Genomic DNA, 11,313 nt, shown 5'->3' on the forward strand with positions numbered 1-11,313 from the left:
GGAGCGCTCCTTCTTGCTGAAGAGAGAGAATGCAAGTTCCAGGCTTCCAATCTGGTTCGCATTACCCAAAGTGAGCACGGTCTCTCTCAACCGAGGAAAAGGCCATCATCAGAAAGCAAAAGAACCGGTGGGTGGAAAGGGTCAGTATATGTATTGACGAAGCTGTACGGATGAATTCATGTATCATGTGCAGAAAGTGTGATATTTAATCTAAAGGGGAGTCAGTGTATCAGTTGGATGACTGAGAAACAGGATCGGGTGAATTTATTTTCATCCAAATCCTGCTTCATGCCCAGCCTGGACCCCACAGGGTGGCCGCTCCCTGGGGACACTCCGCGTGGGACCGAGAACCTCCCGCAGACTTTCCCGCTAGCAGGAACAACCTGTAATTAGCTTCCACAGCCTCACTTAGCCGACAGCCCCGAGGGTGGATTACATAGGGGGAAGCCTCTGGAAGTAAGAATAGCAGGCGGCAGTGGGCTCCCTGCCCCTCACCAGAGTGCGCACATCCCCCAGGCAGGCTGGACCATAGGCAGAGGAGAGAGTGGACGGTGGGGGGGGGGGGGATGAGGCACCCCCAAATGCCAGGCTGGGCCTTGCACAGAGGAATGGTCCCCTGCACAGGCTGGCAGATGGCACCCAAGGCGCCGGGCCATGGTGGGCAGAGCCGTGGACAAGTGAAGTCTCAACTGAAAGGCGTTAGAAGGGGTTTGCTCTGAGCCACCTTGGAATCTGAGCGGTAACGTTGCCGAGGAACCTGCTTCTCCACCTGGATCCTTGCTGGGTGGGGGTCACAGAGGGGCCACAGGCGCACGCAGTCTAGCCCTGCCGAGGTCCAGCTCAGGCATCCACAGGGCATGGAGGGCGGAGAGGGGTGGGGGGCTTGTGACTGAGCAGGCAGCATTTGTTACCTTGCTCACTGCTGGTAGTTTCTGAAAGCATTTGTCTACGGCAACTGTTCACTTATTATCAGGTAGACAATGTCAATTTCTGATGTGCAGAGAAAGAAGAAACTTGACTCAAAGAACGTGTGTGTGTGTGTGTGTGTGTGTGTGAGGCATGTCCGACTCTTTGCAAGTGGACTCTTTGGGAGTGGACTGTAGCCCACCAGTCTCCTCTGTCCATGGGATTCTCCAGAGGATCTTCCCAACCCAGGGATCGAACCCCGGTCTCCTGCACTGCAGGCGGATTTTGACCATCCTGCTCAAGGCACAATGTCTTACTTGGGGCCAGCAGACGGGTGGCATGGTCACGTGCTTTAGATTTAAAGTTCCGAGCATGATGTGACTAAGCTGACGTTATTGCAAACTCCAGAGAAGAATGTCTAACCCAGTTTCCTTAAAGACTTATTAGTGACTAGCAGTCGATTTGCCAGTTGACCTGACTTTGCTTCCAGTTTGGCTTTTCCTTGGCCAGAAGTTGGCCTCTGGCCCTCACACCCCACTTGCCGGCAGAAGGTACCATCTAGTCAGGCTTCCCTGGTGGCTCAGCCGTAAAGAATCCACCCACCATGCAGGAGACTCAGGAGACACAGCTTCCATCCTTGGGTGAGAAAGGTCCCCTGGAGGAGGAAATGGCAGCCCACGCCAGCATTCTTGCCTGGGGAATCCCACGGACAGTGGAGCCGGGTGGGCTACAGTCCCTGCGGTCGCACAGAGTTGGACACAACTGAGCAACTTAGCAACAACTCCGCTGCTCAGCCACTGGCAGCCACCCACCCCACCAGCGTTAGGACAGAAAGTGCTGCTGTGCTGAGCGTCTCAGGAGCACCAGGCCGATGAGAACAGACCACACCCAGGACCGGTCAGAGGGCTGCCCTGCTGGGGCCCCAGGGAGATGTTCCTTCCACAGGGGAGGCTTCTTGAGGAGACAGGACATGCGTGACTGGATCTTGGCCTCTGGGGAGGGCATCTGAGGTCAGGGGTGTCCCAGGAAAGGCCCAGGTGAGCAGAATTGAAGGAGGGGTCAGCCCTTCTGGGGCTGGGAGGTGACGGGAGGTGACAGATGGCAGGAATGCTTGAGGCCTTGCTGGGGCTGGGCTGGGCAGCTCTCCTGCAGGGAAAAGGGGACCAGAGGCAGGGGTGGGCACAGGATGTCCAGGGGGCCACCCACCCCAGGACAGAGGGACATGTGACCCAGAACCGCAAAGCAAGGCCAGGTCACACAGAGCAGACCCTGGAGCAGGTGTCAGCTTCAGGGATGAGGAATAGGGTGAGTCTGCTGGAAGGAAGAAGCAAAGGCCAGAGTAGTGCGGAGCCTGCCCGCTGGAGGGGGCATCACATCCCCAGTGCCCAGCCACCTGGAACTGGTGAGCTCGGCCCTGTTCCGAGACCGGTCTCTGCAGGTGAGGCTGTACTGGGGGAGGGCAACCTAAGTCCAGGGACCCGTGTCCTCCTAGTAAGAGGACCACCAGGGCACAGGACACCCTGGGAGGTTAGAGGTGGCGAGGGGAGGGGTGCAGCCAGCAGCCTAGGGGCCCCCAAGGTCACACAGCCGCAGGAGGAGCCGCCCCTAGAGCCTCCAGAGGGGCAAGACGGTGCGAGAAGAGAATTCACCTGGGCTGTCTCAGGCCCCGTGCGTGGTCCTTCCTTACAGCAACCCCAGGAGACCAATGCATGGCCCACCAGGCTCCAGAAACTTCCGTGTTCACAGCCGTTCGGGAGCCCAGGGAGAGCGCAGTGAGGCCAGCTGTGTCGGCGGCGCCAGGACCTGCCATTGACTGGCCAGTGACCATGCCTGGCTGGGGACAGCGTCAGCCAGGGGGCGGCTGTGCCTGGCTGGGAATCAGGGGCTCTGGGACAGAGGACAGAGGGGTCCAGGTGGGTTCCTTAGCAGAAGCAAAGTCAGCTGGTTTAGCGCATCCTCGCAGCTGGGCTGGACTGGGCTCCCAGAGGTGCCCGGGGCAGTGCAGGCTCCAGCCCGCCCCTCAGGCAGGTGTCCAGTTCCAGACGGCGGACTGTAGATAGATCTGGCCCCTGAGCAGGAGGGGAAGGACAGGCAGAATGGAAGGAGCAAACAGTCAAGGGGCCAAGGCCAGTGGCTCCAGATGCTGAGAAGCCTGGGGAAAGGGTGTCTTCCTGTCTCTGGAGCTAACTTAGGGTTTACACGCCAGGGAAACGGGGTTTTGATTCCAGATCACTCCTGGCAGCTGCCTGTTCGGCAGTCACTTCCATTCATAGTAAACACCTGAGCGTTGACCCGCCGGCACGCACGCAGGAAGACAAGGCAGGGGATTCACCAGAAAGGCGAGGAGTTTCCCGCACCCACGGGCCCGCGGCCTGGGAACAGGGTCTGCTCTGAGCCCGGGCTCTGGACGCTCATGAGAACCTTCTGAGCTAAAGTGTGGACCCACGGCTTGGCTTACCGAGGAGCCGACTCGAAAACCCTGAGCCAGCGAGGGATTGAGGAGGGTCAGCCCCGTGCGGGCCCTGGGGAGTCTCGCCACCCCTCAACCCCGCACTCCCCTCCACCCCGGCTCTGTGTCCCTGGTGGGGCGAGGTGAGGACGCCCGGGACCCTCCCCTGTTCACAGAACCCACCCCCCCCCATCCCAGGAGGAAGTGAGGGCGCCCGGGAACCCGCCCCATCTTCACAGAGCCCCCCCCCAACCACGCTCTGTGTCCCTGGGGGGTGGAGGTGAGGGCGCCCGGGGACCCTCCCCTGTTCACAGAGACCCCCTCCAGAGGGAAGTGAGGGCGTCCAGGACCCGCCCCATCTTCACAGCGCCCCCCCCCCCATCCCAAGGGGAGGTGAGGGCAGCCCACGGACCCTCCCTGTCTTCACAGAGCCCCCCCCTTCCCAAGGGGGAGGTGAGGGCGCCCGGGACCGTCCCCATCTGCTCAGCACCGCCCCGCGCAGCGCTGTGTCCTTGGGGAGTGGAGGTGAGGGCGGCTGCGCCGTCGGGGCGCAGGGCCGCCGGGGCAGGCGCTGGGAGCGCTGGATGGGAAGCGGCCACATCTGTTTGCTCTCAGCCTCCGCCCGCTGCCGGGCTTTCTCACCCGCTGTGGGCGGAGGGTTCCGGGAACTCGCTCTGCCCTGACCGACAGCAGAGGGGAAACTGCAGACTGCGACTCCGACTCGAGGGCGCCCGGGCTGGTCGCGGGAGGAGAAGACTCCTTTAAACAGCTCCTGTGGATGGAGGCCAGGCAGGATGAGGTCGCGGGTTAGTTCCAGTTCTGGCGGGGACGGAGTAGCCGCACAGCAACGCTGGGGGCCGGGCTGGGGGCGGCGTGCGCCCGGAGCGAGGCCTGCAGATGCTAGGGGGAGTGATGGGGGCGTCCGGAGCGGGAAGTCCGGCTCCAGCCGGGACCCTCCCGGGCCCCAGCTCCCTCCCGTGTGAAACGGACGCAGTCACAGAGCCCGCTGGGTCAGAACGGTTCTGAGCCGCCCCGGGGCTCTGTGCCCTGCCGACATCAGCGGGTGAAACGAGGGCCCTCTCTACATCCCCCACACTCGGGGGGTGCGTGGGAGCGGGACAAGGCTCTGCGGGTCCAGGCCGGAGGGCCCAGCGACCCCAGAGACCCCAGAGGCCCCAGCTCAGCTGGGCGGGGGTGTGCCTAGGAGCTCGCGTCTCTGCGCTTTCCCTGCTCTTGGGAACGGCGAGGCCCGCGGGCTGCAGACTCCTGTTCCCATGGAGACCACGGGGTCGCAGGGACCTGGCGCCAGCAGTGGGAGCGCCTCGGCTGGGGGGCGCCGGCCGCTCCCCTCTGCCGTGTCCTGCACCCCCACAGCTGACATCAGCTCCTGGTTTGGGGCCTCCTCCAGGCTGGCCTCCTGGCCTCACTCATCCCGTCGGGGTTCCGCCTCTCCCCAGCCAGGCCCCGCCCCATCTGGCTTCAGCCTCCCGCCCTCTGACTTCCATTCAAGCTCACATCGGAGGTAGACCCGCGTCCATGGCAGAGGCGCCGGCTCTCCACCTTTCTCACCCGCGCCGTGCAGGACAGCCCGGCCTCTCAGGCCGAGGCCGTGAGTCACCCTGACCGTGTGAACTCCTGCCCAGCCTCTGCGCCCACCGAGGCCGGGCTCTCCTGGTCTGTCCCGCCCCCTCCTCCGGCCTCTGCTGGAGCCTGGGACGCGGGCTCCCAGCCCCCAAGGCCTCGCCGGCCCCCAGGAGCCAGCCTTCCGCATGGCCTGCATGACAGTGAAGTGAGAGACGGGGAACCCCTTCTCCAGGGAGCCTGTGAGCCCAGGACGGCTCAGGGAGTGCTGGGTGCCCCCAAACGCAGATAGCTGTCAGCTGCCTGTGTGCTGAGTCGCTTCAGTCATGTCTGACTCTTTGTGACCCCAGGGACTGCAGCCCACCAGACTCCTCTGTCCAGGGCATTCTCCAGGCAAGAATCCTGGAGTGGGTTGCCATGCCCTCCTCCAGGGGATCTTCCTGACCCAGGAATTGAACCCACATCTTCCATCTCCTGCATTGGCAGGCAGGTTCTTTACCACGAGCACCCCCTGGGAAGCCCTAGTTAGCGGCCCGCAGGGTCAGCCGCACCCTGACCACCATGCTGCACCCCACCCCCCCCCGTTGCCAGCCCCTAGAGTGACCACAGGGACACGGCAGACACCCCCCTCCTCCTCCCCACGTCCTTGCTGCCCCTCCCCCTCCCACACCCTCTGGGCCCCCCTCCCCCTGTGCCCCAAGTGCTCTTTTTAGGGACCTTGAACTTGCTACCCCTTCCGCAAAACCCCTTCCCGTTGGCTGCCCGATGGCTGGTTCTTTCCACTGGAGGAGCTCAGACCTCAGCTCCCAGTTCTCCTCCTGCCCAGCTGACAGAGACCTCCGCCGGCTGCCCGGCCTGACCCGAGTCCCATGTCTCTCAGCACCCCATTCACTCAAGCTTATCTTCGGATTCCTGGAGCATGTCTCTCCCCCTGGCCTGTGATCTCCGGGAGTTAGCAGGGGGTTGGCCTCCGGCCGGCAGGGCTGTGACCCCAGCCTGGGGGAAGGGCCCCAGGGGGTTGGCCGAAGGGGGCCGTGGCTGCAGGAGGGCCGGGGGCTCCCCTGGCGGCTCCATCCACACTCCGCTGCTCCTCCCCTTATCCCTCAGGGGACTTCCGATTACCCCGCAGAAGTTCACTGATGAGCGTCTTGTTCGTTTCCCAAGTCGACAGTTAACGTCAATAAATGCCATGTGCCTGGACCAGACCAGTCTCTGGGAATATTCTAGGTGTGAAGCTAAGACCTGAAGGGACAGCGGCCTTCAAAGGACCTCTTCCCACAGAATTCCTTGCTCAGCCCTGCGGAGACTCGACCGCAGCCTGAAAACCAAGTCTCAGCCTGTGCTGCTGGGCAATGGGAAGAATCTAAAGTGATGTGAAGGCTGCTTTTGCCTCAGAAACCCTCCATCAGCAACATGTTCCCAGCCCAGGCTCCAGATCAGTCCGTGGTCAGGACCGGAAGGTGTTCAATGAGGAAGCAAAGTTCCAGCAAGATCCTGGGGACGTTCGGCCGCCCTGACAGGTGGTTGCGTATTTGGACTGTGATAAAGCAGAGAAGGAGGGCTAAGGAACAGAAGGCAGGGAGGGAGGGCTAAGGAACAGAAGGCAGGGAGGGAGGGCTAAGGAACAGAAGGCAGAGAGGGAGGGGTAAGGAACAGAAGGCAGTCTGGGGGCATCTCTACAACGGGGCCAGGAAGCACACTGGGCATCAGTAAGGGGGCTCCTCTTCCCCAGGGCAGTGGGAGCTGGTCCACTCCAGGGCCCGGTGGGAGCATCGTCTCCGGTTCCACACGGGACACCAGGTGTCTACTGAGGGGCCCCTGGAAGGTGGCTGCAGCTGGCTCTGTTCCATGCAGAACCTCCAACACCAGCTGGGCCCAACCCACCCATCAGGTCCCCGGTTCTCAATGCCAAAGACCAGCCTCCACCCGCAGTAGAGCCTCGAGGAAGAAGCATCCACCTCGATTCTTCCAATAAGGATCTCACACGCACACTGAAGTCGAGCAACTCCACGCAGACAGCTAGGGCTTTTGTTTCTCTTAAGCCCTAAACACATCGGAGCTCTGATCCGTGATACACAGGAAACCAGGGTCTCCCGGCCCACAGGGCCCCAGATGGACGCAACTGCGGCAGTCGCCCTGGGCCATCCACACCCACGGTCAGCGGAGAGCATTCTGTCGGCATGGTGTTTCTGCGGGGTTTTCCCTGAATTTGCTTCACCTCTGGGGCATTTTGCTCAAGATGTTTTCTGGGTGAAAAGACTTCGTGCTGAGTCACTCTGCGTGGTATCCTGGGAGAACGCACACATGGCCGTGGGTTTTCGCAAACAGATTCATCTGACTGACATCTGCACAATGTTTTTGTAATTAAGGAGCAGGAACCGGAGCAGAGAGACGAAAAAGGAAGATTTTCAGGCCCGCAGCCTTGTGCCTGCCGCTCGCTCGGTGTGTGCATTGTCGCTGTGGAATTCAGACCGGAAGGGCAGAAGAATCCAGTGGTTATAAAAGATCCCAGCTGGCATGACAGATGTGAACATGACACCCAGAATTGAGCAAGGGCAACCTTTTGCAAAGCGCAGTCACAGAAAAGAGTTCAGCAGCATCTTCTTTCTTTTCAATGCCCTTGCAAGTGAATGACAGGAACAAATTTTACAAGATGGCCTAAGCTGTGTGACCTCGAAAGAAGGGCTCAGGGCCTTCATCTTCTACTCAGCTTTGAGTCATTTCAAAAAGTCTTTGGCAAACCTTATGTATTAGTCAGAGCTCTCTGGAGAAACAGAGCCAATAGGCTGTACACGTATAAAGACTGGTTATAAGGAGCCGGCTCACACAATCAGGGAGGCTGGCAAGCTCTGCAGCCATCAACTGGAGGCCCCGCAAAGCTGATCGTTCAGGTCCAGTCCTTGTCCAAAGGCCTGGTGCCAGGAGAAGGGAGGGTGTGTTTCCCATCTGGGGGCCCTGGAAGAACTGACGCTTCACTCAAGTCCAAAGAGGGGTCAGGACGCCAGTGTCCCAGTTCAAAGACAGTCAGGCAAGAAGACTTCCCTCATATCCACGGGAGGGTCAGCATTTTTGGTCTATTCAGGCCTTCAGCTGATTGGGTGCGGCCCACCACATTAGAGGGGGCAGCCTGCTTTACTCAGCCTCCAGATTCGAATGTTACTCTCAGCCAGAAGCATCTTCACAGAACAACGTTGGGCCAAATGACTGGGCTCCCCCATGGACAGATGGCACAAAAAATTAGCTGTCACAACTAATACGAACAAAAATTAAAAACCAAAAGGAGAGAAAGCCAAACGAGTCCTTGGAATTTCACAACAGGTCCAGGTTAGTAATGAGCTGGGTACAAACGCACACATCTAGAACGGACTCCTCAGGGATTATCTTGACCCTTCAGTGAGTAGAATGAATCAAGTGACCTGATATTATTAAGGGAGTATAAAAAGAAATCCTTTTCATTTAAATGTTTCATCCTGAAACTGTGTCTTATCTTGTAAATTTCATACTTTCAACTTTTGAAGCTATTGAAAACAGAAAATGACATAGACATTTTCTTTGCTTGTAAATCTGTATAAAGGATCTTATTTTCTACATTCAGAAGAGCAGTAACAAAGTCCACAGCAGAAGTTCTTAATTAATTTACGGTTCTATAAATCTGAGAAAACACTTAGCATAGGGAGAAGGATCCTGAGGTCAGAAATGCACGTCTTTTAAACGGAATTGTTGACTCGAAGTGAAGTTGGTGATCTGAAGTCTAAGGAAAAATGAGGAAAACAAAACAACATTTTGGGCTATCCAACACGGAAAGCAACTCTGTGGTATAAGAGCATCATATGAAGATGACACAATTTAACTCAAAGTTCAGTGTTTTCTTTGCATTTCTCCTAATATTTACTGCTTTTGTCTAAAGATAGTGCTCAGAATCTTCAAAACATGCTCATAATCCTATATATACAGTTTCAGTTTCATTCTTTTTATTTTTGAGTCTATTATAACTAAGACTGTTTTCTTAATTTCTTTTTCAAATAATTTATTTAGTGTATAAAAGCACAACTAACTTGTGTGTTGATTGACGTGTGTTGATTTTACAACCTGAAATATGCCAAATTTGTTTATTAATTCCGACAGTTTTGTGTGTACATGTGGAGTCTTTAGGGTTCTTCACGTATAGGATCCGGCCATCTCCAGAGATACTTTGGCTCTTCCCTCTCTGATTTGGATGACTTGTGTTTCTCTTTTTTGCCTAAATCGCTCTGTCTAGGACGTAGCCATGCTGAGTGGGACACCGGCATGCCCACTCGGTCCGGTCACTGAGTCATGTGTCCGGCTCTCTGCAGCCCCATGGGATGCAGCCCACCAGCTTGTCTGTCCATGGGATTTCCCAGGCAAGAAGACTGGAGTGGGTTGCCATTTCCTTCTCCAGGGGGTCTCCCTGACCCAGGGACTGAACCTCTGTCTCCTGCATTGGCAGGCAAGTTCTTTACCACTGAGCCATATTCCTGGATCATACGGTACTTATGTTCTTAATTTCCAGGGACCGTCACTCTGGTTGTGTAGTAGCTGTACCATTGTACGTTTCCACCAACAGTGCACAAGGGTTGTGCATCCACATCCTCACCAACACTTTGGCCACTGATGTGAAGAGCCGACTGACTAGAAAAGACCCTGATGCTAGGAAAGGTTGGAGGCAGGAGGAGAAGGGGACGCTGGAGGAGATGGCTGGATGGCATCACCGACTCGATGGACGTGAGTCTGAGCGAGTTCCGGAGATGGTGAAGGACAGGGAAGCCTGGTATAAGCATCCGAATGCAGAGTCCAGAGAAGAGCAGGGAGAGAGAAGAAAGCCTTCCTCAGCAATCAGTGCAAAGAAATAGAGGCAAACAACAGAATGGGAAAGACTAGAGATCTCTTCAAGAAAATTAGAGATTCCAAGGGAACATTTCATGCAAAGATGGGCTCGATAAAGGACAGAAATGGTATGGACCTAACAGAAGAAGCTATTAAGAAGAGGTGGCAAGAATACACAGAAGAACTGTACAAAAAAGGTCTTCATAACCCAGATAATCATGATGGTGTGATCACTCACCTAGAGCCAGACTTCCTGGAATGTGAAGTCAGGTGGGCCTTAGGAAGCATCACTACGAACAAGGCTAGTGGAGCTGATGGAACTCCAGTTGAGCTGTTTCAAATCCTGAAAGATGATGCTGTGAAAGTGCTGCACTCAATGTGCCAGCAAATTTGGAAGACTCAGCAGTGGCCACAGGACTGGAAGAGGTCAGTTTTCATTCCAATCCCAAAGAAAGGCAATGCCAAAGAATGCTCAAACTACCGCACAGTTGCACTCTTCTCACACGCTAGAAAAGTAATGCTCAAAATTCTCCAAGCCAGGCTTCAGCAATACGTGAACCGTGAACTTCCAGATGTTCAAGCTGGGTTTAGAAAAGGCAGAGGAACCAGAGATCAAATTGCCAACATCCGCTGGATCATGGAAAAAGCAAGAGAGTTCCAGAGAAACATCTATTTCTGCTTTATTGACTATGCCAAGGCCTTTGACTGTGTGGATCACAATAAACTGTGGAAAATTCTGAAAGAGATGGGAATACCAGACCACCTGCTCTGCCTCTTGAGAAACCTATATGCAGGTCAGGAAGCAACAGTTAGAACTGGACATGGAGCAACAGCCTGGTTCCAAATAGGAAAAGGAGTTCGTCAAGGCTGTATATTGTCACCCTGCTTATTTAACTTCTATGCAGAGTACATCATGAGAAACGCTGGGCTGGAAGAAACACAAGCTGGAATCAAGTTTGCCAGGAGAAATCTCAATAACCTCAGATATGCAGATGACACCACCCTTATGGCAGAAACTGAAGAGGAGCTAAAAAGCCTCTTGATGAAAGTGAAAAAGGAGAGTGAAAAAGTTGGCTTAAAGCTCAACATTCAGAAAACAAAGATCATGGCATCCGGTCCCATCACTTCATGGGAAATAGATGGGGAAACAGTGGAAACAGTGTCAGACTTTATTTTGGGGGCCTCCAAAATCACTGCAGATGGTGATTGTAGCCATGAAATTAAAAGACGCTTACTCCTTGGAAGGAAAATTATGACCAACCAAAATAGCATATTCAAAAGCAGAGACATTACTTTGCCAACAAAGGTCCATCTAGTCAAGGCTATGGTTTTTCCAGTGGTCATGTATGGATGTGAGAGTTGGACTATAAAGAAAGCTGAGCACTGAAGAATTAATGCATTTGAACTGTGGTGTTGGAGGAGACTGTTGAGTGTTCCTTGGACTGCAAGGAGATCCAACCAGTCCATCCTAAAGGAAATCAGTCCTGAATATTCATTGGAAGGACTGATGTTGAAGCTGAAACTTCAATACT

This window comes from Budorcas taxicolor, chromosome 9 (genome assembly GCF_023091745.1).
Source record: "Budorcas taxicolor isolate Tak-1 chromosome 9, Takin1.1, whole genome shotgun sequence".
In the NCBI taxonomy this organism is placed as follows: Eukaryota; Metazoa; Chordata; class Mammalia; order Artiodactyla; family Bovidae; genus Budorcas; species Budorcas taxicolor.